We start from the raw sequence: 22,611 nt of genomic DNA, 5'->3' as shown, positions 1-22,611 counted from the left end.
CAACAACCCACCAACTCTTTGAGTTGACCAATCTGACTGAAACTTCATCTCCAGAGGGTTTCCAGTCTTCACCTTTCAAGATCTTGCCTTGGAATTATGTCCAAATGTCGTTCCAACTCGGACCACTTCGCAATGGCCAACTTTGGTAGATTGTATCTTTCGAGATTGTGTTTCCCTGGATTCCAGAGTACGTTGAAGCATCAACTTACAAGCACAATTTTAGAATTTCGCATGGCGCCAAGCAGAACATGACAGCTCTAAAGGAGTACCCAAAGGGGTAACGTTTGCCCAAAAGGCCTGCAGCACAGAATCACTAACCTTCGGCTTCCTTTGGGGATCTTCAGGGCTTCTTCCAAGGTCTTATCGATTATCAGGGCTTCTCTCGAGCCCATATCACTGAAAGGCTGCACCCCGCAGCCTTTTCTCTAACTAGGAGCCTATTTCTCTGCTCCTTTCTTTTAACTTAACTGGGACACATTTTTATTCCTTTGACCCTCACTTCAGACACTTGTTAGCCAACAGACTTTAACCCAACTGCATCATCAGACCAGCTGTTCACTGACCTTTGAACCGATTTAATCCTTTATCAAAAGAAGAGGGTCCCACCCTTGTTACTCAGCAGGAACAAACGTAACATGCAACGGAACATTCTGCACCTTAAATGTTACAATCTCCACAGAGCACACAGGGACACAGAAAAAAGAATTTCATGACATCCGTCAACCACATTCAACATCCACTCCCTCCACCCCTGAAGCACAGTAGCAGCAGTGTGTACCATCTACAAGATGGTACAGCAACTCACCAAGGCTTCTTCGACAGCGCCTTCCAAACCCACGACTGCTGCCACCTCTGAGGACAAAGGGCAGCAGACGCGTGGGAACACCACCAACTGGAGGTTCCCCTCCCAAAACACTCACCATCCTGACTCGGAAATAAATCACTGTTCCTTCACTGTCATTGACTCAAAATCCTACAATGGCCTGCGGTGCTTCAAGAAGGTGGCTCAACATCACCTTCCTGAGGACAATAACAATGCTGGCCTAGCTAGTGACACCCACATCCCGTCAATGAACATTTTAAAAAAACACACCCGCCACTCACTACTCTAAGCAGGTACTTGCAGTCTGTGCAACTGCAAGGCATTTGCTCAGCTTCTGAAGTTTTTGTGGTCCTGGGGCATTGCTTTGCTGGGCTTCTTGTAATTGGTGCATCTTCCCCAGTATCACATAGAAAAAACAGCCTCAGCAGCAGAAACGTTAATTTGCTGAGAACACAAAGCGTGCAACTTTAAGAATGTTCATTCTGTTCCATTTCAGAACTTTATCCACATTGTCCCAGCGGAAGTAAACAATCCCACATTAGCAGCAAAATTATGACTGCAGCAACAAATATATCACATGCGATCTCGGATGTGTGAGGGTTCTGAATATCTCAATTAGAATATACATCAGGAGGTGTAATCTATGTATGGATTTTCTGAATGGCTCCATTAGATTCATTCCAGTCAGCAACTCATTTTAAGATTTCCGTTACTCTGTATGTATTAATCTCCTGCCAGGGCCATAGAAATTCACAAGGGTAACATGCGGACTCGGGTAACTTAGAGCTTCACTTTAAAAATTAATACATACAGAGTAACGGATTTTAGCGTGGCCAATCCACCTAGCCTGCACATCTTTGGGCTGTGAGGACAAAACCCACGCAAACACGGGAAGAATGTGCAAACACCACATGGACAGTGACTCAGAGCCGGGATCGAACCTGGGACCTCGGCGGCGTCAGACAGTAGTGCTGACCACTGCGCCACCGTGCTGCCCTTATTTTCAGATTTTTAATGTTTACATAAGTGATTTTGAATTGAGCTGCGATTGTGTTTTCAAAGTAAGCCTATTAACAAATGTTTAATTAATAAAAACACCATCTTTTCAGCTTTCTTTTACACTGGGACAATGAGGTCAGTTGTCTCATCCCTAGTCTGTCATAATAACAATATAATAATAATCTTTATTATTGTTACAGGTAGGCTCACATTAACACTACAATGAAGTTACCCGAATTTGAGGTTGGCCCACCCAGAAGGAGACAATCATGCCAACTAAATGAGGATAATTAGCACCTATTTCTTCCTCCTTGTTGAATCAAGGAGATAGAGAACACCTGTTTCTCCATCTTCACTTCCTGTCTGTAATATAAATTCAGCTTAAAGTGTTTAATAATTTACATGGGGCTGTTGTACCTTCAATAATGACGCTAGAGAGTAAAACGGTAAAGAAGGCTTTAATAAGCTAAGAACTAGCCTGGTGCCGAGACGGGTGCTAACTGGGTACCGCCCACAAGGCGGCCCCTTATATATGACTCCCAGGTGGGCGGAGCCGGTGGCAGAGTCCCCCAGGGTTCAAAGCCTTAAAGGGACATCACCTTACATGATGACAAGGGTACAGTAGTACAGTAACCATTCATCACATTCACCCCCTGTTTTTAAAAAAAGTCCGGTGGGGGTGAAGTGCCATCATAAGTCCATTCGTCTCGGTGACCTGATCGTCCTTATCGACCTCCTCAGCTCGGGCGGTGGTGCGGCGGACATGGACGTCTTAGTTGAGGGTACGTCCGGGAGCACGGTGGTCGGAGCCTTGATCCGGGTCGGAGTAGGGGATCGGGGCGCAGGGGGAATAGGTGGGGCTGGGGGTAGCGGTGACGACGCCGGTGAGGTGTGTAGGGGGGGGGGGGCTGGGGGGCTAGGGGGCGCGTGCGGTAGGTGCCCACCAACGGGGAGTGGGGCCGGGAGGGTGTGTGTGTAGTGGGTGCCGGGTCCTGCAGGGGAGCTGCGAGGGAAGGGGCGTCTGTAGTGGGGGAACCAGCGGGTGCCAGATCCTGGAGGGAAACTGTATCTTGCCTGTCGTCGGGATACTCGACGTAGGCGTAACTGGGGTTTGCGTGTAGTAATCGGACCTTCTCAACCAGGGAGTCCGTTTTATGGCTCCTCGTGTGCCTCTGGGGAAGAACATGTCCCGGAGCCGTCAGCCAAGGTGGAAGCGAGACCCTGGAGGTAGATTTCCTGGGGAAAACAAACAATCGGTTGTGAGGGGTCTTGTTCGTGGCCGTGCAGAGGAGCGACCTAAGGGAGTGTAGGGCGTCGGGCAGGACCTCCTGCCAGCGGGTAGTTGGAAGACTTCTTGACCGTAGGGCCAGAAGGACAGCCTTCCACACTGTTGCGTTCTCCCTCTCCACCTGCCCGTTTCCCCGTGGGTTAGAACTGGTCATTCTGCTCGAGGCGATGCCTTTGCTGAGCAGTTCATCGCTCCTGAACGATGTACCCCGGTCGCTGTGGATATAAGTGGGGAAACCGAACCAGGTGAAGATGCTGTGCAATGCCTTTATCACGGTGGCAGAGGTCATGTCGGGGCAGGGAATGGCGAATGGGAAGCGGGAGAACTCATTGATAACGGTGAGGAAATAGGCATTGCGGTTGGTGAACGGGAGAGGCCCCTTGAAGTCCACACTTAGTCGCTCAAAGGGCCCCGAGGCCTTCACGAGCCGAGCCTTGTCTGGCCGGTAGAAGTGCGGTTTGCACTCCGCACAGATCTGGCAGGCCCTGACCATGGCCTTGACCTCCTTGGTTGAGTAAGGTAGGGTGCGGAACTTGATAAAGTGGACGAGACGGGTAACCCCCGGGTGGCAGAGGTCATTGTGGATAGTTTGCAGGCGGTCCTCCTGCACGTTGGCGCACTTGCCGCAGGTCAGGGCATCTGTGGGCTCGTTGAGCTCCCCTGGGCGATACTCGATATCGTACGTGTAGGTGGCGAGTTCGATCCTCCACCTCAAAATTTTATAGTTTTTTTTACTTTGCCCCGTTGCGCGTTATCGAACATAAAGGCGACCGACCGTCGGTCGGTGACGAGGGTGAACCTCCTACCGGCTAGGTAGTGCCTCCAGTGTTGTACAGCCTCCACAATGGCTTGTGCCTCCTTCTCGACTGCCAAGTGTTGAATCTCGGAGGCGGTGAGGTTCTGGGAGAAGAACGCTACTGGTCTGCCTGCCTGGTTGAGGGTAGCAGCCAGGGCGATGTCTGATGCATTGCTCTCTACCTGGAAGGGGATAGTTTAGTCCACCGCGCGCATAGCGGCCTTGGTGATATCGGCCTTGATGCGGTTGAAGGCCAATCGAGCCTCAGCCGTGGGAGGAAATAGCGTGGTCTTTATGAGTGGGCGCGCTTTGTCCACATATTTGGGGACCCACTGGGCGTAATAGGAGAAGAGCCCCAAGCACCGTTTGAGGGCCTTGAGGCTGCGGGGAAGGGGGAGTTCCTTTAGGGGGCGCATGCGGCCTGGGTCGGGGCTTAGGACCCCGTTTTCCACGACATAGCCGAGGATGGCTAGTCGGGTTGTGTGGAAAACGCAATTTTCTTCGTTATAGGTCAGGTTAAGGGCTTGGGCGGTCTGGAGGAACTTTTCGAGGTTCGCGTCATGGTCCTGCTGACCATGGCCACAGATGGTGACGTTGTCCAAGTATGGGTATGTAGCCCGCAAGCCGTACTGGACACCATTTGGTCCATCGCCCTCTGGAAGACGGTGACCCCATTTGTGATGCCGAAGGGGTCCCTGAGGAAGTGGAAGAGCCGGCCGGCTGCTTTGAAGGCAGTATAGGGTCGGTCTTTCGGTCAGATAGGGAGCTTGTGGTAGGTGGATTTGAGATCGACTGTGGAAAATACCCGGTATTGGGCGATCCGTTTTACCATTTCTGCTATGTGAGGAAAGGGGTACGCATCAAGCTGCGTGAAGCGGTTTATGGTCTGGCTTTAATCCACGGCCATCCGTTTCTTTTTCCCAAACCGGACTACCACCACTTGTGCTCTCCAGGGGCTGTTGCTAGCCTCGATGACCCCCTCTCCCAGTAAACACTGGACCTCTGACTTGATAAAGGTCATGTCTTGGGCACTGTACCGCCGGCTCTTGGTGGCGACAGGCTTACAGTCGGGAGTGAGGTTCGCAAATAGAGAGGGGGGTGCGACTTTCAGTGTTGCAAGGCTGCATACTGTGAGGAGGGGCAAGGGTCTGCTGAACTTCAGTGTCAGGCTTCGGTGGCTGCACTGGAAATCCAGTCCGAGCAGCAGGGGGTCGCAGAGGTGAGGGAGGATATACAGTTTGGATCGGGTGTATTCGGCGCCCTGGATCGAGAGATCCGCAATACAATACCCCTTGATTTGGGCCGAGTGGGACACGGATGCGAGGGCTATGGTTTGGGACATGGGATGGGTGCGCAAAGAGCAGCGCCTTACCGTTTCTGGATGAATAAAGCTCTCCGTGCTCCTGGAGTCGAAAAGGCATGGAGTGTCGCGCCCGTTGACCTGGACATGCATCATAGAGTTCTGCAGGTGTTTTCGCTGCGTTTGGTCGAGGGTGATCGCTCCCAGTTGCGGGTAGTCTGAGTCCTCAGGCGAGTAAGATTCGTAAAATGGCCGCCGCTGTCGGTCGCATGTGTCGCGTCAAGAAGATGGCCGCCGCCAAGATGGCTGCCCCATGATTCGCACGAGATGGATGACGCGTCAGAAGGGGGGGTGTCGGGTCGATGCGCAGCCGCGTTGCGAAGCCTGCGGGCCTGTGAGCCTGATTTTCGGGCCTGCTGTTCTTTGTGTTTCTGGCCCTTGGGTCTGGCCAGGCAGACCCTCGCAAAATGCCCCTTCTTCCCGCAGTCGCTGCAGACGGCGGAGCGGGCTGGGCAGCGTAGGTGTGGGTGCTGGCCCTGCCCACAGAAATAGCATGGTGTGCCCCCGGTCTGGGTGGGTCGCCGCGTGGCGCAGGCCCGTAACGTGGCCGAGTCTGGGGAAATCCGAGGGGGGCTTGCAGGGTCCGCAGGGTACGTTCCTAAATTATGTCTGGCCACTTCCAGCGAGGTGCCGGACGTTAGCGTGTCCTGGAGGTCTTTTGCCCCGTTTTCGAGTAGTCGCTGATGGATGTAGGTCGAGGAGACGCCGGACACGAAAGTGTCCCTGATGTGCAGGTTCTTATGGATTTGCCCCGTCACATCCTGATGATTACAGTTCCTGGCGAGCGCGGTGAGTTTTTCTACGAATTCGTCTAGCATTTCCCCTGAGAGCTGCCGGCAGGTAGAGAGCAGATGTCGGGCATGTACCTCGTTGATGGGTTTGACAAACCACTTGCGTGTTATCTCGACCACCACTTCGTAGGTAGTCGCCTTCTCGATCGTGGCGGAGATTCTGTGACTCACCCGAGCGAGGAGTAGGCGCAGCTTGCGTGGCCTCAGGATGGGAATCTCTGAGGAGTCTAGGTCGGCCTCGAAGCATCGGAGCCAGTATTGAAAAAATTCCTTTGCCTCCGGTGTCCGTGCTTCCAGATTGAGCTTCTCTGGTTTTAGGCCTGCGTCCATCCTGATGTAGTTTAGCTTATTAAATTGTTGTACCCTCAATAACGATGCTAGAGAGTAAAACGGTAAAGAAGGCTTTAATACGCTAAGAACTAGCCTGGTGCTGAGACGGGTGTTTACTGGGTGCCGCCTGCAAGGCGGCCCCTTATATACGACTCCCAGGTGGGCGGAGTCAGAGGCGGAGTCCCCCAGGGTTCCAAGCCCGGTCTTGAAGGGGACATCACCTTACATGATGATGAGGGTACAGTAATACAATAACCGTTCATCACATATTGTAAACCCTTAGCAGACGTTGTTTGCTTTCTGTTTCTATCTCTCTTTAGGAAAAAAAAAGCATTCTTAGCTGCCAGGGCCTGAGGTAAAATAAAAATGTACATATTCCACAACAACAGCAGGGAGTCAAACCCCCCCCCCCCCCCCCCCCCCAACTCAAACTTCACCTTCTCCAGGGTCAAAAACTCCAGCAGATCCCCCGCCACACCGAGCCACAGGGTGGCGAGACTGACCTCCACCCCAACAGGACCTGTCTACAAGCAATCAATGAGGTGAAGGCTAAAACATCCACACCCACCTGTAACTCGGGCCAGTCCCACACTCCAAATATGGCTTCTAGGGAACCGGACTCCACATCCATGTGCAAGACCCCCAGGATTGTGCTAAATACCGTCCTCCAAAACCTTTCCAGCTTCGGGCAGGACCAAAACATATGAGGATCCTCTCTCACATCGCTCACAGACATCCTCCACCCCCTCAAACAGCCGGCTCATCCTTGATTTTGTGTGGTGCACCCTATGCACAACTTTCAACTGAATCAGCCACAGCCTCGCGCAGGAGGTTGAGGCATTTGCAGCACCTCACACCACAATCCCTCTTTCATCAACCCCACTCCTCCAGCTTCTCCTCCCACTTTGCCTTAATCCCCTCGGTAGACACCCTGTCCTCTTCCAGGATCCCCCCATAGATCGCTGAAACAACACCCTCTCCAGCTCTCCCACTGAAAGAACTGCCTCTAGCAACAAGGAGGCTGGCTCTATCAGGAAGGTTGGGAAAGCCTTCCTTGCAAAATCTCGAACCTGCAGGTACCTAAACCCTACCCCCTGTGACAATCCATACTTCCCTCCCACTCCTCCAGACTCGCGAACCATCCCCCAAGAAACAAATTCTTCATCTCCTTGATCCCATCTCCGAAACCTCACATCCACCCTCCCGGCTCGAACCCATGATTCCCCCTAATCGGCAGCCCCCGACCCTGCTCCCAGCCTGAAATGTTGGCTGAACTGCTTACAGAATTTCAAAGGATCCGTCATCACTGGACCCACCTTGGGAGGATGCAGGCAGGGAAAGTGGCGGGGCCTGATGGATTCATAGATCATCGAATTTACAGTGCAGAAGGAGGCTATTCGGCCCATCGGGTCTAGCCTGGTCCTTGGAAGGAGCACCCTACTTAAGCCTACTCCTCCATCCTATCGCTGTAACCTAGTAACTCCACCTGACCTTTTAGACACGAAGGGGCAATTTGGCATGGCCAATCCACCTAATCTGAATTCAGTAGAGGTGTGGGCCTATACGATCCACTCTCCACTGGGTCCTTATCCTCCTTATCTTTGGACTGTGGTAGGAAACTGGAACACCAGGAGGAAACCCACACAGACATGGGGAGAAAGTGTAAACTCCACACAGTCACCTGAGGCCGGAATTGTACCTGGACCCCTGGAGCTGTGAGGCAGCAGTGCTAACCACTGTGGCACCGTGCCGCCCTGTTGGATTTTTAAAAAAAAATTTAGAGTACCCAATTTCTTTTCCCAATTAAAGAGCAATTTAGCGTGGAGAATCCACCTATCCTGCACATCTTTGGCTGGTGGGGGTGAGACCCATGCAGACACAGAGGGAATGTGCAAACTCCACATGGACAGTAACCCGGGGCCGGGATCAAACCCGGGTCCTCAGTGCTGTGAGGCAGCAGTGCTAACCACTGCACCATGCTGCCCTTCCCAGTTGAATTCTATAAGAAGTTTATGGAGAAGTTGGTAACGCTGATGGTGGGAATGTTCGAGAATGTGATAGGCAGGGGTGTCTTATCACAGCCAATGGGGCAGGCTTCGATTTCACTGCTGCTAAAGGAGGATAAGTACCAGTGGGGTGTGGATCATATAGGCCCATATCTCTACTGAATGTTGATGCCAAGATATTGGCAACTGTTCTGGCGGTAAGGTAGGAGGGATATCTCCCGAAGGTGATTGGGGAGGACCAGACTGTGTTCATGACGGGAAGGCAGCTGTTCTCGAACACGAAGTGGTTGCTGAATGTGACCCTGTCTCCGGCAGAGTGAAAGGAGATGGAGGTGGTGGTGGCACTGGATGTAGAGAAGGAATTTGATCGGGTAGAGTGGGGTTATTTGATGGCGGTATTGGAGAGATTTGGAATTGGGCCGAGGTTTATGGCGTGGGTGCGGCTGTTGTACAAGGAGCCGATGGTGAGCATTCGCACTAATAGTATGAACTCAGGGTACTTTGCACGGCACCAGGGTATGAGGCACCAGGGTATGAGCATAGGGTGTCCCTCTGCACCAATGATTTGCTGTCGTACATCTCGGAACCGGGTATGTTGGTGGGAAGTAAAATGGAACTGCTCCAAAGATTCGGGACGTTCTCGGAGTATACATTGAACTTAGGCAAGAGCCAGTATTTCATGAAGGAGGGGGAGGGGGAGGGGGGGGGGCTGCCATTCCATTTGGGGGTAACCCACTTTACCATTCAACCAACCCAAAACCAACTGTTCTTTCCACAAATAACAACCCAAAATGAGAAATAAAGGCTAAGTACAGCTACCCTCCATTCTGTCCAAGCCCCAATCCGAATCCCATCCCTCGTTTCAGCCCTAGTTCTTCAGCCTTCATAAATGCCTCCACCATTTCCACCGTCTCAAAGTAGAAATCTGTCGAGTTGTAGGTCATTCTCAGCTTTGCTATGTAGACTACGCCAAATCTCACACCATTACTGTAGAGTGCCACCTTTGCATGTCCGAAGGCCGCCTGCGTTCTCGCCAACTCCACCGTCAAGCCCCGGTATATTTGAACGTCAACGCCTTCCCACCTCGCCTCACGCATTTGCTTCACCCAACTCAGGACCTTCTCCTTGACATGAAACTTATGGAAGCAAATTCTATCTTCCCTTGGTGACTTCTTTGCTTTCGGCTTGGGCCTGAGCGACCGATGAGCCCTGTCCAGCCCATATCGGGAGGGTTCTTCCCCCTCAGCCAACAACTCCGGCAGCATCTTCATGAAGTACTCAGTCGGCCTCAGGCCCTCCACCCCTCAGGCAAGCCCACAATTCATAAATTCTGCCACCTTGACCTGCTTTCCAGGTCCTCCACCTTGGCTCTAAGTCCTTTGTTGGCTTCCACCACCCTCCACAGCTCTTCACCCATCAAGGTGGACTGGTCACTGTGTTGCGACAGAACTTCCTCCACCCTCTTCAACTTCTCTCCGTGCTCCTGTACCTCAGCCGATGTCTTCGACACCACCACCTTCACCAGGGCCATCGCCACCTCCACCAGCTCCTTCATCGCAGCCATCATCTTCTTTCGTAGCACATCCATGTGCTTAGTGAACTGCCTCTTATCTTTCTCAAATATTATGTATACTGGCATATTTATTTCTCAACCATGATCACCCTGTAACCGTGTTTCTAATGGTGATTAATTCGAAATAATTGATCTCAATTTGTGTGACTAGGTCATCTGTCATATTGCAGATGCTTTGTGTAATCAGGTAAAGAAACTATAATTTCATTTTTACTACAATGCATAGACACATTTGCTATTTCGCAATTAGTGTTAAACTCCCTCGTCCCTTCCTATCCACTCTGTCTTTATTCACATCGCTACACTGCTCTGTTGCATTGACCGTTCCCTTTGGATTCCCAAATCTCCCTTCACCCCAACCCCCTGTTGTATCTGTCCAATTCAGATACTTCAACCAGCTCCTTAATTAAAGTTTAAACAGATGTCTTTATTTATGAACAGAACAAAGTGCGGATCCGGATATAATGTGCTAAATTGCCCTTACTCTCCAAAAAAGGTTAGGAGGGGTTATTGGGTTACGGGGATAAGGTGGAAGTGAGGACTTAAGTGGGTCGGTGCAGACTCAATAAGCCGAATGGCCTCCTTCTGCACTGTATGTTCTATGTTCAACGCACTTTATTAAATATAGTTAACCCGTAAATCACCCACTATATATACAAGCAACACCCAGGATTCGACGATTCTACCCGCAAAGGTGGTCTGGTAAGTTGTAGATCCGATCCCTGAGTCCCTCTGGTTCCTGTTTGCTGTTGTGTTATGTAATTTGGAATAACACAAGCTGCCACTTGATGCAGTTTTGAGTAAAAGATGCTCCAGACTTTGAAGTGAGTTCAGTGTGTTTTATTGAACTATTAGCAGTTCTCAATGAGTTCGACTCTCTGCTAATCTAAACGTAGTAACTCAGTCTAACTGAACCAGCCTTGCTCTAAACCATGTGCTTGGATGTGACGCTGAGGTTACATCCTGTCTCACTCTGTAGATGTTGGTCTGTGGAAAGAGGCGGGGTGTGAGTGCCTCATCCCTTTTATAGTGAGATATCACCCCTGAGTGTCCGGACTGCTCATTCATCGTATCCTATTCTATGTGTTCATTAGCTGCATGTTTGCATATCATGACATTTGCAAATGTGATTCTCACTGTCTGTTTCTTGCTTGCTTGCTTCTGGTCTGGTCAGGGTCACCTCACACACTGAGTCTCCTTCCTGCCACTGGGTCTCTGACATGCCTACTTTTATCCCCCTCTCCACTCCTTTTCCAGAAACTTCTCTGGCTTCCGGCCAAATGAGCTCTCGGGAGGGGCGTCCCAGCAGCCAATGGTCTGGTTGATGACTGTTTGACAGGCCACCTGAGTCCGCCCAGGTGTCCCATCTCTGGGGATTGCACATGACCTGTTCTCATATAAGGTAACAGTAGATACTCTCGGTGACGGAAAGTCTGACTCGATCTGGGCTACGAACAACAGTCTGCCTGAGGTTTGACTGCAGTATGATTTTAAAATGACCACACCTCCACCTCTTGTCAGTTTAAAGCTCTGTGCACATCTCTAGTTGTACGATAGGCCAGGACACTTCTCAGGCCAGGCTGTCAATTTTAGTTATATCTGATTTAGATTTATTGATGACTTGATCTTATCAGTTTGGAATGGCAGTCACCATTCGCTGTGCAATAGCAGGGGGAAAAGTTATAGCTTTTATTTTTGTCAGGGAATATTTTGCATGATCGGACAAAAGTTTCCCTTTGTGAAAGTGGAAAATCCCCCTTCTCCACCGTTGTGAGCTCAAGGGCATTGAGACAGAATGGAACAGAAAGTGAGGTGAGTTACAGGAAATTGAAGCAGAATAAACATTCAGCATTTTAATTTCAGTAGGAAAGGACGGAAGGCATTGTTTATGAAGCAGATTGTAGACGATTTCAGTTTGTCACTGCAGCGAGTTACCTAGAGACAGGTAAAAAACACTTTGCAGATGCTTAGAACAGAATTGTTAACTGTAAGCCGTGCCGTGTATATTTGCTGTCGCTGTTTATAGATGAATATTCCTTTGACTTGTCTGCGATGGGAACGGCAGGAATGATCACTAGTGGGTTAGAGTAAAACTGGAAGAATAGATCTGTAACTCGTTTTAGGAATAGCGGCTGTGTCTGTGTATTTTGAAGGGAAGTTATTTACATCAAATAGAGCATTATGCTGTGTGATAAGGAACTGCTTTCCTGATGCAGCAGTTAGTTCACTGGCACCCACTGCCATGTAGCGGGGCTGGATATAAACCCTGGACTGCTTCATTCCCAGTCCAGGCTACACTGAGTGGGCTGGTGGAGAGCAGATGGAGCAGATCTTAATTGTGGGGCTTGCAAGGCCACTGAGATGGAGAGAGAGAGAGAGGTCATTGTGGGAAGAATTTTGTTTTGACTGTCCTCAGCATCTCCTACCAGCTGATGTGATGTACCATTGGGAGAATCTGGCTGGAAGTCCTGTGTTTCTCCTTTTAGTTGAAAGATAGCCAACCAGATTTATGGATTAATTTATGGAATGAAGTTTAAAGATGTCCATCTGGAAAAGAACACGTTTACGGTGAATACATCCAGCTTCTGATGGGCGCTGTGATAATTCTCAGTTTATAATTTGCTTCTACAAAACAGATGTGACTCATTTCTAACTTCCAGCCCGAATGGTACTTTTTGCTTGGAAATATTTAGAGATATTTTTCTGGCAACTGATGTGTTGGGTACTCTGGATCTGTGGAGACTGCATTTACCTTAGCAGTAACATAGACAGGCTACCAACACATGTAATAGTACAACTCTACTTTATTTAAATAAGAGCTGTTAAACATACTTGCACTGTGGGTCGACACTATGTTAGATTGACTGAAGACCTATGCCTAACCTGACCAGCCTATACTGCTGGCACATGGTGGATGTTTGTGCTACTGACTGCAGGCTCTGTCTCTCTCAAATTTATTTATTGTAGCTTCAGTTACAGGGATCACAGTGGAAGGATTTTTAACTCTGCAATTTTACAGCACAATCTCTATTCATAGATGCATCGTCTTCGGGTGTGGTTTCACCATCTTCCTCCACTCTCTCTCTCTCTCTCTCTATATATATAAAATCTAAGTTGCTTTGAGCGGGGAGGTGTTGAACAAATGAGGAAGAACACTGGGAGCCTCTCTGTCTGCTCCTTGAAGTCTCCAGAAAGTCCCCAAATCCCCCAACAACAAGCTGTTGACTCTCTAATACATTCCAGTGTTTTTGTCTCCATTGCTCTATCTGGAAGTCCTTCCCAAACATTGATCATTCTTTTGTGTGAGGAGATTTCTGAACAGTTCCAAATTTACTAATATTAAATCCGACCCCTCGGCCTACCCTCATTTTATTTGAAAGTAACTTTCCAGATCTACCTTTTTATATTTTATTAAATATTTTGTCTGTCAGATTGTCCTCAGAACTCTGACACTCGTGATTAGCTCCTGGCTTTTTCTGCATTCCAGCCCTCGAATATCTCTTGTAGTTTAAGATACAATTAAATCATAACTTTTTGACTTGGACTTTTCTGTTTCCAAAACATTTTTTCTGGAATGATCCCATTTTACTTTCTCACACTTGGTGCAAGCCCAGAGTGACAATTGGGTGGAGTTCGAGGTGCAGGCTCGGGGTTCACACAGCAGGGATACAGGCACAAAAATAACAAAACACATCGACCATTTTGCCAGCTCTATTGGTGTCAGTGGTTAGTCCTCAAAACCATTGGATTGGGCTTCGCCCGCAGTCAAATTGATCTCACTCATTTGAAGGCGTCTCACTGCCAATCCCAGAGGTTGTCCAATTCAGAGTCTTGGTTCCACTCCTACCATTGACCCCTCAGAGTTCACGACCCCAATTGCTCATCTCATGGTCCCACTGGGATTGGCGACCCACAATTTGGGGACCCCTGTTTCTGTGGTTAAGCATCCTATTGCCTTTATCGCCCTCCGTTTTGCATTGGGAGGACACATTGAGCATCAAGTTTACTAAGATTTTCTGTGTTTCTCTCTATTTCACCTTTTGCTCTTCCATAACCACACTTTCTGTGTATCTCACACCCATTTTCACTTGTGTGGAGCAATTTACACGTCTGCATTAAACACTTTCTGCTGTTGTGTAGCCACACACTCATACTCAAACTCATCTTGTCAGTTCTGACTATCTCCTCCTGTTTACAGTGTCCCTCCCAGATGATAGAATGGGAAACAACTGTTCTGCCCAATTCACCGGTGAGAATTCTCCACATCGTAATCAGTCATCTTTGTAGCTGTGGAAAATATGGGAAAGATCAGAATGAATCAGAGTGTAATAGGGTCAAGTATTGAGTCGCATTTAGGTCATTCTTTGTCCCAGAAAAGGAAAAGGATAGATAGAAACATAGAAAATAAAAGTCAGAGGAGGTCATTTGTCCCTTCGAGCCTGCTCCGCCATTCACTATGACCATGGCTGATCTTCCAACTCAGTAGCCTAATCCCGCTTTCCCCATATCCTTTGATTCCCTTCGCCCCAAGTGCTATATCTAACTGCTTCTTGAAAACATACAATGTTTTGGCCTCAACTACTTCCTGTGGTAATGAATTCCACAGGCCAGCCACTCTCTGGGTGAAGAAATGTCTCCTTATCTCTGTCCTTAATGGTCTACCCCGTATTCTCAGACTGTGACCCCTGGTTCTGGACCCCCCCCCCCCCCCCCCACCATCCTAACTATCCACCTTACCCTGCGGAGCCCTGTTGGAATTTTCTAGGTTTCTATGAGACCCCCCCCCCCCCCCTCATTCTTCTGAACTCCAGTGAATCCAACCCTAACTGACTCAATCTCCCTCATACGTCAGTTCCACCATCCCTGTAATCAATCTGGTATACTTTGGTGCATTCCCTTTATAGCAAGAACATCCTTCCTCAGAGGAAAACCAAAACTGCACACAATATTCGGGGTGTGGCCTTACCAAGGCCCTGTATAATTGCAGCAAGACATCCCAGCTCCTGTAATCTAATCCTCTCGCTATGAAGGCTAATATACCATTTGCTTTCTTTACCGTCTGCGGTATCTTTATGTTTACCTTTAATGACTGGTGTACAAGGACAGCCAGATCTCATTGCACATTCCCCTCTCCTAATTTATGGCTATTCGGATAATCGTCTACCTTCTCATTTTTGTTACCAGAGTGGATAATCTAGCATTTATCCAAATTATACTGCATGTGCCATTCATTTGCCCACTCACTCAACTTGTTCAAATTACACTGAAGGATCTCTGCATCCTCCTTACAGCTCACCCTCCCACACAACTTGGTGTCATCTGCAAATGTGGAGATATGACATCTTGTTCCCTCATCTAAATCATTAATATGTATTGTGAATAGCTGGGGTCCCAGCACCGATCCATGTGGTACCCATGAATCATTGTCTGCTAATTTGAAAAAGACCAGTTAATTCCTACTCTTTGTTTCCTGTCTGCCAACCAGTTTTCTATCCATCTCAATAGACTACCTCTAATCCCATGCGCTATCATTTTCATAGATTATCATAGAATTTACAATGCAGAAGGAGGCCATTTGGCCCATCGAGTCTGCACCGGCTCTTGGAAAGAGCACCCTACCCAAGGTCAACACCTCCACCCTATCCCCATAACCCAGTAACCCCACCCAACACTAAGGGCAATTTTGGACACTAAGGTCAATTTATCATGGCCAATCCACCTAACCTTTTACACGCTAATCTCTTATGCGGACTTTCTCAAAAGCCTTCTGAAAGTCCAAATAAACAACATCCACTGACTCCTCTTCATCAACTCTACTAGTTGCATCCTTGAAGAATTCCAGTAGATATGTCAAGCATGATTTCCCCTTCATCAATCCATGCTGACTCTGTCCGATCCTGCCACTGTTTTAAAAAAAAAAAAAAAAATTTAGCGTACCCAATTCATTTTTTTTCCAATTAAGGGGAAATTTAGCGTGGCCAATCCACCTAACCTGCACATCTTTTGGGTTGTGGGGGCGAAACCCACGCAAAAACGGGGAGAATGTGCAAACTCCACACGGATCGAACCTGGGACCTCGGCGCCGTGAGGCAGCAGTGCTATCCACTGCATCACCGTGCTTGCCATTGTTTTCTAAGTTCTCTGCGATAAAATCTTTTATAATGAATTCTAGAATTTTCCCGATGTCAGCTTTGCTGGTCTATGATTCCCTATTTTCTCTCTACTTCCCTTTTTAAATAGTGGAGTTACATTAGCTACCCTCCAATCTGCAGGAACTGTGCTAGAGTCCGTAGAATCCTGGAAGATGACCACCAATGCATCCACTATTTCGAGAGCCAATTCCTTAAGTACTCTGGGATGTAGATTATCAGGCCCTGGGGATTTACCAGCCTTCAATCCCATCAATTTCCCCAACACCATTTGTCTGCTAATGTTGATCTCCTTCAGTTCATCCCTCTCACTAAACCCTGCATTTCCCAACATTTCTGGTAACTTATTTGTGTCCTCATTTGTGAAGACAGAAGCAAAGTATGAATTTAGTGCTTAGCCATTTCTTTGTCCACTATTACACATTCCCCTGTTTCTGACTGTAAGGGACCTACATTTGTCTTCACCCATCTTTTTCTCTTCATGTACCTATAGAAACTTTTACGGTCAGTTTATATGTTCCCTGCAAGCTTACTCTTGTACCCTATTTTCCCCTTCTTGATCAATCCCTTGGTCCTTCTTTGCTGAATTCTAAACTGCTCCCACTCCTCAGGCCTGTTGTTTTTCTTGGCCAATTTGTATGCTTCTTCCTTGGATTGAATACTATCTGCAATTTCCCTTGGAAGCCATGGATTGGCCACCTTTCCCTTTTTACTTTTGTACCAGACAGGAATAAACCATTGTTGCAGTTCCCCCGTGCGCTCCTTGAATATTTGCTCTTGCCTATCCACTGTAATCCCGTTAGGTAATGTTCCTCAATTGATCATAACCAACTCACACCTCATATCATCATAGTTTCCCTTGTTAAGACTCAGTAGTCTCAGAATCGACTACTTCACTCTCCATCTTGATGAAAAATTCTATCATACAATGGTCGCTCATCCCCAGGGGGTCTCACACAACTAGATTGCCAATGATTCCATTCTCATTACACAGTACCCATTCCAGGATGGCCTGTTCTCGAGTTGGTTCCTCAATGTATTGGTCCAGAAATCCATCCTGTATCGACTCCAGAAATTCCTCCTCGACGGTATTGTGGCCAATTTGATTTGCCCAATCTATATGCAGATTGAAATCACCCATAATTATAGATATTCCTTTATCGCATGCATCTCTAATTTCCTGCTTAATGCTATTCCCAACATCACCACAGCATTTTGGGGGTCTATATATGACGCTCGCTAACGTCTTTCCCCCTTGGTGTTTCTGAGCTCTCCCAATACAAATTCCACATTGTTGGAGCTAATATTCTTCCTCAATTCCCTCTCTAATCAGCACTGCAATTCCACCATCTTTTCCTTTTTGTCTGTCCTTCCTAAATACTGAATACCCCAGGACATTCAGTTTCCATCCCTGGTCATCCTGCAGCCATGTCTTTGTAATCCCAATTTTGTCATATACCCGTTTATGCCTATTTGCGCGATTAGTTCATCCACTTTATTGCGGATGCTACGAGCGTTAAGCTACAAAGTCTTTAAGTGTGCCTTTTTAACATTACTTGTCTCACTCCCAATATTTTTCACTGCCCCGTTTGATTCTGGCCCTTGGTTTCTTTGCCCAACACTGTCCTCACTTTCCTTTCTGTCTTTTGTTTTTATCCTTGATTCCCCCTCCCCTCACTCATTGCATAGGTTCCCATCCCCTGAGTTTTTAGTTTAAAATATCCCCAGTCACTCCAGCCAATGCTTCTCCTAGAACATCAGACCCGGCCCTGCACAGGTGCAATCCCCGTCCAATTTGTACTGTTCTGACCTCCCCCAGAACTGGTCCTAATGTCCCACGACACTCAACACCTCGTGGATGCTCCATAGTGTCCATAGGCCACTGCTCCAGGTCCAAAACCCGGGCTTCCAGGAGCTGTAACTGGAGACACTTCCTGCACACATACTGGCCATGGCCCTGGAAATATTCCTGGCTTCCCTCATGATGCAAGAGGAGCAAATCAAGGCTTTGAGCTCTCCTGCCGTGCTTTACCCCTTTAAATTAAACCTTTGGAAGATGCCTGATATTAGATTATATCCAATTCTCTATGGCCCTTCTTTCCTTGTCCTCGTTACTACCAATTATTGCCTTTACAGATTATAAACCACAAAATGAATTTTAAATCTACAAGTGATAAAAGTTGTAAAGATCTACAGACCCTACCTATTACTTACCAATCAGCACTTTCCCTTGTAGCCTCAGATGCAGCAGGGCAAAACCACTCACTGAAGATTTAAAAGTTACAAAGCAAGGAGGAAAAGCAAAAAGCACCTCTTCCTGCTCTGCACCTACTCTGTTTCAAATCAAAGACAGTCTAATGCATAGGAACATAGAAATTAGGAGCAGAAGTAGGCAATTCAGCCCTTCAAGCCTGCTCCACCATTCAATCAGATCATGGCTGATCTCTTCTTGGTCTCAAATCCACTTCCGCACCTGTTCCCTGCTTTATATCAGAAAAACATCTGTCTCCCTCTTGACACCATTTAATCACTCCGATTCCACCGCACTACGGGGTAACGAGTTCCACAAATTCACCACCCTCTGCGAGAAGTAGTTCCATCTCATCTCAGTTCTAAATCTACCATCTCAGCCAAATCTGCGACCTCTCATTCTAGATTTCCCCACAAGGGGGGGACATTTGGTCAATGTTCACTTTATCAATCCCTTACAGTATTTTATATACATCGATCAGATCCCCTTTCATCCTTCTAAACTCCAACGAGTATAAGCCCAAACTGTTTAATCACTCCTCATACGTAACCCTTTAATCTCTGGACTCAATCTGGTGAACCTCCTCTGAACTGCCCCCAATGTCACCACATCCTTCCTCAAATAAGGAGACCAAAACTGGACACTATACTCCAGATGTATACAATTGCAACAACACTTTTCCACTTTTGTACTCCAGTCCCTTTGCAATAAATGCTAACATTCCATTTGCCTTTTTAATTACATGCTGTACCTTCATACCGACTTTCTGCGATTCATGAACAAAGACACCCAGATCCTTCTGCCCAGACATATTTTGAATCTGCTTTCCATTTAGAGGTTAATTCGCCTTTCCATTTTTTCGGCAGATGTTGGCCCAATCTCATAGCCTATCTATATCCGGGTGTAAAATATTTATCTCCTCTTCACGACCTGCTTTCCCACCTATTTTAGTATCAACCACAAATTTTGCTATGTTACACTTTGCCCCTGCTTGCAGATCATTTATATAGATACAATCAGGATTGTTGAGATACCCAGTAAAGTGTTCTCTGAGGCGAGTTAATAATCCATGCCTAAGATTAAAAGTAAGTAAAATCGCGACAGTCCCAGATAACCAGAGGCCGTTTCCCCTTTGAGGGGGAGAGCTGATTGGTGGTACTTTAATCTGAGGATCACCACATCTCGGGCGAGGGGCAATTGAAGTAAACCGGCTCCCATGTTTAAGATTACATGGACCTCGTTAGGTGTTGTTAATCAGTTACTGCAATCAGTGCAACCTTTAAAAATAACTATCTCTCAGGGTGTTGCCAAGATATTGAGCACACACGCATGCACACAGTCACACGCGCGCATGCGTATGCACACACGTGCACACACACACATGTACACACACACGTGTACAAACACATACACGTACAGACACGTAACATGTACACATATACGCACACAAATGTACACAGCAATGTATACACACACGCGAATACACACAGACACATATACACACATGTACACACGTACACATACACACACACACACATGCGCACACACGTACACACACACACATACACACATGTCCAAATACAATCTCTGTCCAAATCCTGACCTCTGAATCATTTGTAATCCTTGGGCCCTGTTTAGCCTGGGGCTTCTTGTACATGATGCACTTTTGCATTCCTGTCCATTGGAAAGCATAAAGAAAAACCAGCTGCTTTAAAATTATCTTTCAAATAGCATTACCCCAGCAAAGGTTAGCAATCCTGTCTTAGCAGGAAATTTATACATGTAGCAGGATATATGTTCAGGACGCCTGATGTACATTCAACATCTACACTGTCTGAATGATTCCATTAGATTAATTCCAATTGGTAACTCATTCTCATATGTATATTTTTAAAAGTGTGATTATCAGTTAATTCAGTTATCCTGTGTACATCTAGCTCATTGTAAGTGTTCAAGTCATTGTTACAAGAGTTTGTGTTGTTATATTTCCCATGTTTGGATGCTAGATGATGCTCGGGATGGTGAAAGGCAGCAGTTTTAAATAACAATTGATTCTCTTTCGGGTCGCTTCACGTTTAACTGCCCCAAGTGTGCGAAGGAGTGGCCCTGGCAGGAGGTACGGCATCTTGCACAGTTGTCGCAGGAGGAATGCAGACGGTATGAGGAGCAGCTCGGCAGAATAATGACAGAAAAAAAGATGTACCGAAAGGTAACTTGTGTTATTTAGGATTTTGATCTTTGCTTCTTCAAATAAATATTTTAAAATTGAACTGTGTCTTTGAATGCTATTTAACCGGAGATAATCTATGTCCAGTTATGGGCACGTTTAGTGGGTTGTTTTTCTGTGGCTCCAGCGCCGGGAAATACCCCATTATTCAACACACTTTGCCTTTTTTTGGCCACGGGGAGTTTATCTCCGCCAAGGCCGCAGTTGGAGACCTCAACAGGTAAGGCTCCTTGCAGATCGGATGCCATTTTGTCTAGAAGCCCCGTTACCCCCCCCCCCCCCCCCCCCCTCCTCCCCCAAAGCCTCAGGGAGGCCACCGGGCCTGATGCCTGGCAGTATCAAACTGTCACCTGGGCACCCTGGCACTAGCGTCCTGGCAATGCCACCTGGACACTATGGCAATGCCAGGGTGCACGGGTAGTACTGCCAAGGCGCCTTGCTGGTAGTGCCAAGATGCCAGAGAGAGTGCCGAGTGCCACCCTGCCCTGTCTCCAACCACCCGGGGGTCTCTAATGGCCTGGAGACTCCCCCGGTGCCATTATGACTGGTCCACGTTTGTGGAAACCGGTACTAAACGGCGTCCTGGCGGGTTCTCCCAGGCGTGATCGTTAGGCCTAACGGCTCATTTAAACATGCTGATCTGGGTCATGCCCAGTGAGGGTGACATCCAGATCGCAACATCTCGGGAGATTCAACGATCTCGTCCCGACAATAAGTCGGCTGTGATGCCGCCGTTAAATTGCGCTACGTTTTCCAACTAAGGCCGGAATTCTGCGGTCATTGCCATTCACATTTCCCGCCGGCAGTGCAACCCTGCCTGTCGGTTTCACGGCAGCATATCTTGCTTATAATGGGAAATCTCATTGACAATTGGCAGGAAGAGAAAATCGTGCTTCCATTGAACAGCGTGCGGCTGAGAAACAGTACTGGGGGACCGGAGAATTCAGCATCAAGTGTATTGGGCACGATTCAATTAATTGGGAATGAAGTTGCTAGTTGGCAAACAGTAGCTAGTGGTGTCCCTCAGGGATCAGTGTTGGGCCCACAATTGTTCACAATTTACATAGATGATTTGGAGTTGGGGACCAAGGGCAATTTGTCCAAGTTTGCAGACGACACTAAGATGAGTGGTAAAGCAAAAAGTGCAGAGGATACTGGAAGTCTGCAGAGGGATTTGTTTGGATCGGCTAAGTGAATGGGCTAGGGTCTGGCAGATGGAATACAATGTTGACAAATGTGAGGTTATCCATTTTGGTAGGAATAACAGCAAAAGGGATTATTATTTAAATGATAAAATATTAAAACATGCTGCTGTGCAGAGAGACCTGGGTGTGCTAGTGCTGAGTCGCAAAAAGTTGGTTTACAGGTGCAACAGGTGATTAAGAATGCAAATGGAATTTTGTTCTTCATTGCTAGAGGGATGGAGTTTAAGACTAGGGAGGTTATGCTGCAATTGTATAAGGTGTTAGTGAGGCCACACCTGGAGTATTGTGTTCAGTTTTGGTCTCCTGACCTGAGAAAGGACGTACTGGCACTGGAGGGTGTGCAGAGGAGATTCACTAGGTTAATCCCAGAGATGAAGGGGTTGGATTACGAGGAGAGGTTGAGCCGACTGGGACTGTACTCATTGGAATTTGGAAGGGTGAGGGGGGATCTTATAGAAACATATAAGATTATGAAGGGAATAGATAGGATAGATGCGGGCAGGTTGTTTCCACTGGCGGGTGAAAGCAGAACTAGGGGGCATAGCCTCAAAATAAGGGGAAGTAGATTTAGGACTGAGTTTAGGAGGAACTTCTTCACCCGCCATTCAAGGGTTGTGAATCTATGGAATTCCTTGCCCAGTGAAGCAGTAGAGGCTCCTTCATTAAATGTTTTTAAGATAAAGGTAGATAGCTTTTTGAAGAATAAAGGGATTAAGGGTTATGGTGTTCAGGCCAGAAAGTGGAGCTGAGTCCACAAAAGATCAGCCATGATCTCATTGAATGGTGGAGCAGGCTCGAGGGGCCAGATGGCCT

The 22,611-nt window shown here is 47.7% G+C and overlaps 1 long non-coding RNA gene across 4 annotated transcripts in view; it reads left to right on the top strand.

The window, feature by feature from the left end:
- LOC140430769 (uncharacterized) overlaps positions 1–22,611 on the top strand; it is a 39,698-nt gene that overhangs the window by 5,726 nt on the left and 11,361 nt on the right. For 2 of the 4 annotated variants that reach the window (XR_011949540.1, XR_011949538.1), the window contains exon 2: positions 20,373–20,575. This is a non-coding gene — a long non-coding RNA (uncharacterized lncRNA). Of the gene's footprint in view, positions 1–11,418; positions 11,912–16,509; positions 20,576–22,611 lie in introns of those variants that run through there. The other 2 variants (XR_011949539.1, XR_011949537.1) reach the window with 2 other exon arrangements.

The sequence above is a fragment of the Scyliorhinus torazame genome, chromosome 10 (genome assembly GCF_047496885.1).
Source record: "Scyliorhinus torazame isolate Kashiwa2021f chromosome 10, sScyTor2.1, whole genome shotgun sequence".
Taxonomy (NCBI): domain Eukaryota; kingdom Metazoa; phylum Chordata; class Chondrichthyes; order Carcharhiniformes; family Scyliorhinidae; genus Scyliorhinus; species Scyliorhinus torazame.
The sequence above is the reverse complement of the archived record's forward strand: the minus strand, read 5'-3'. Positions and strand labels throughout refer to the sequence as shown.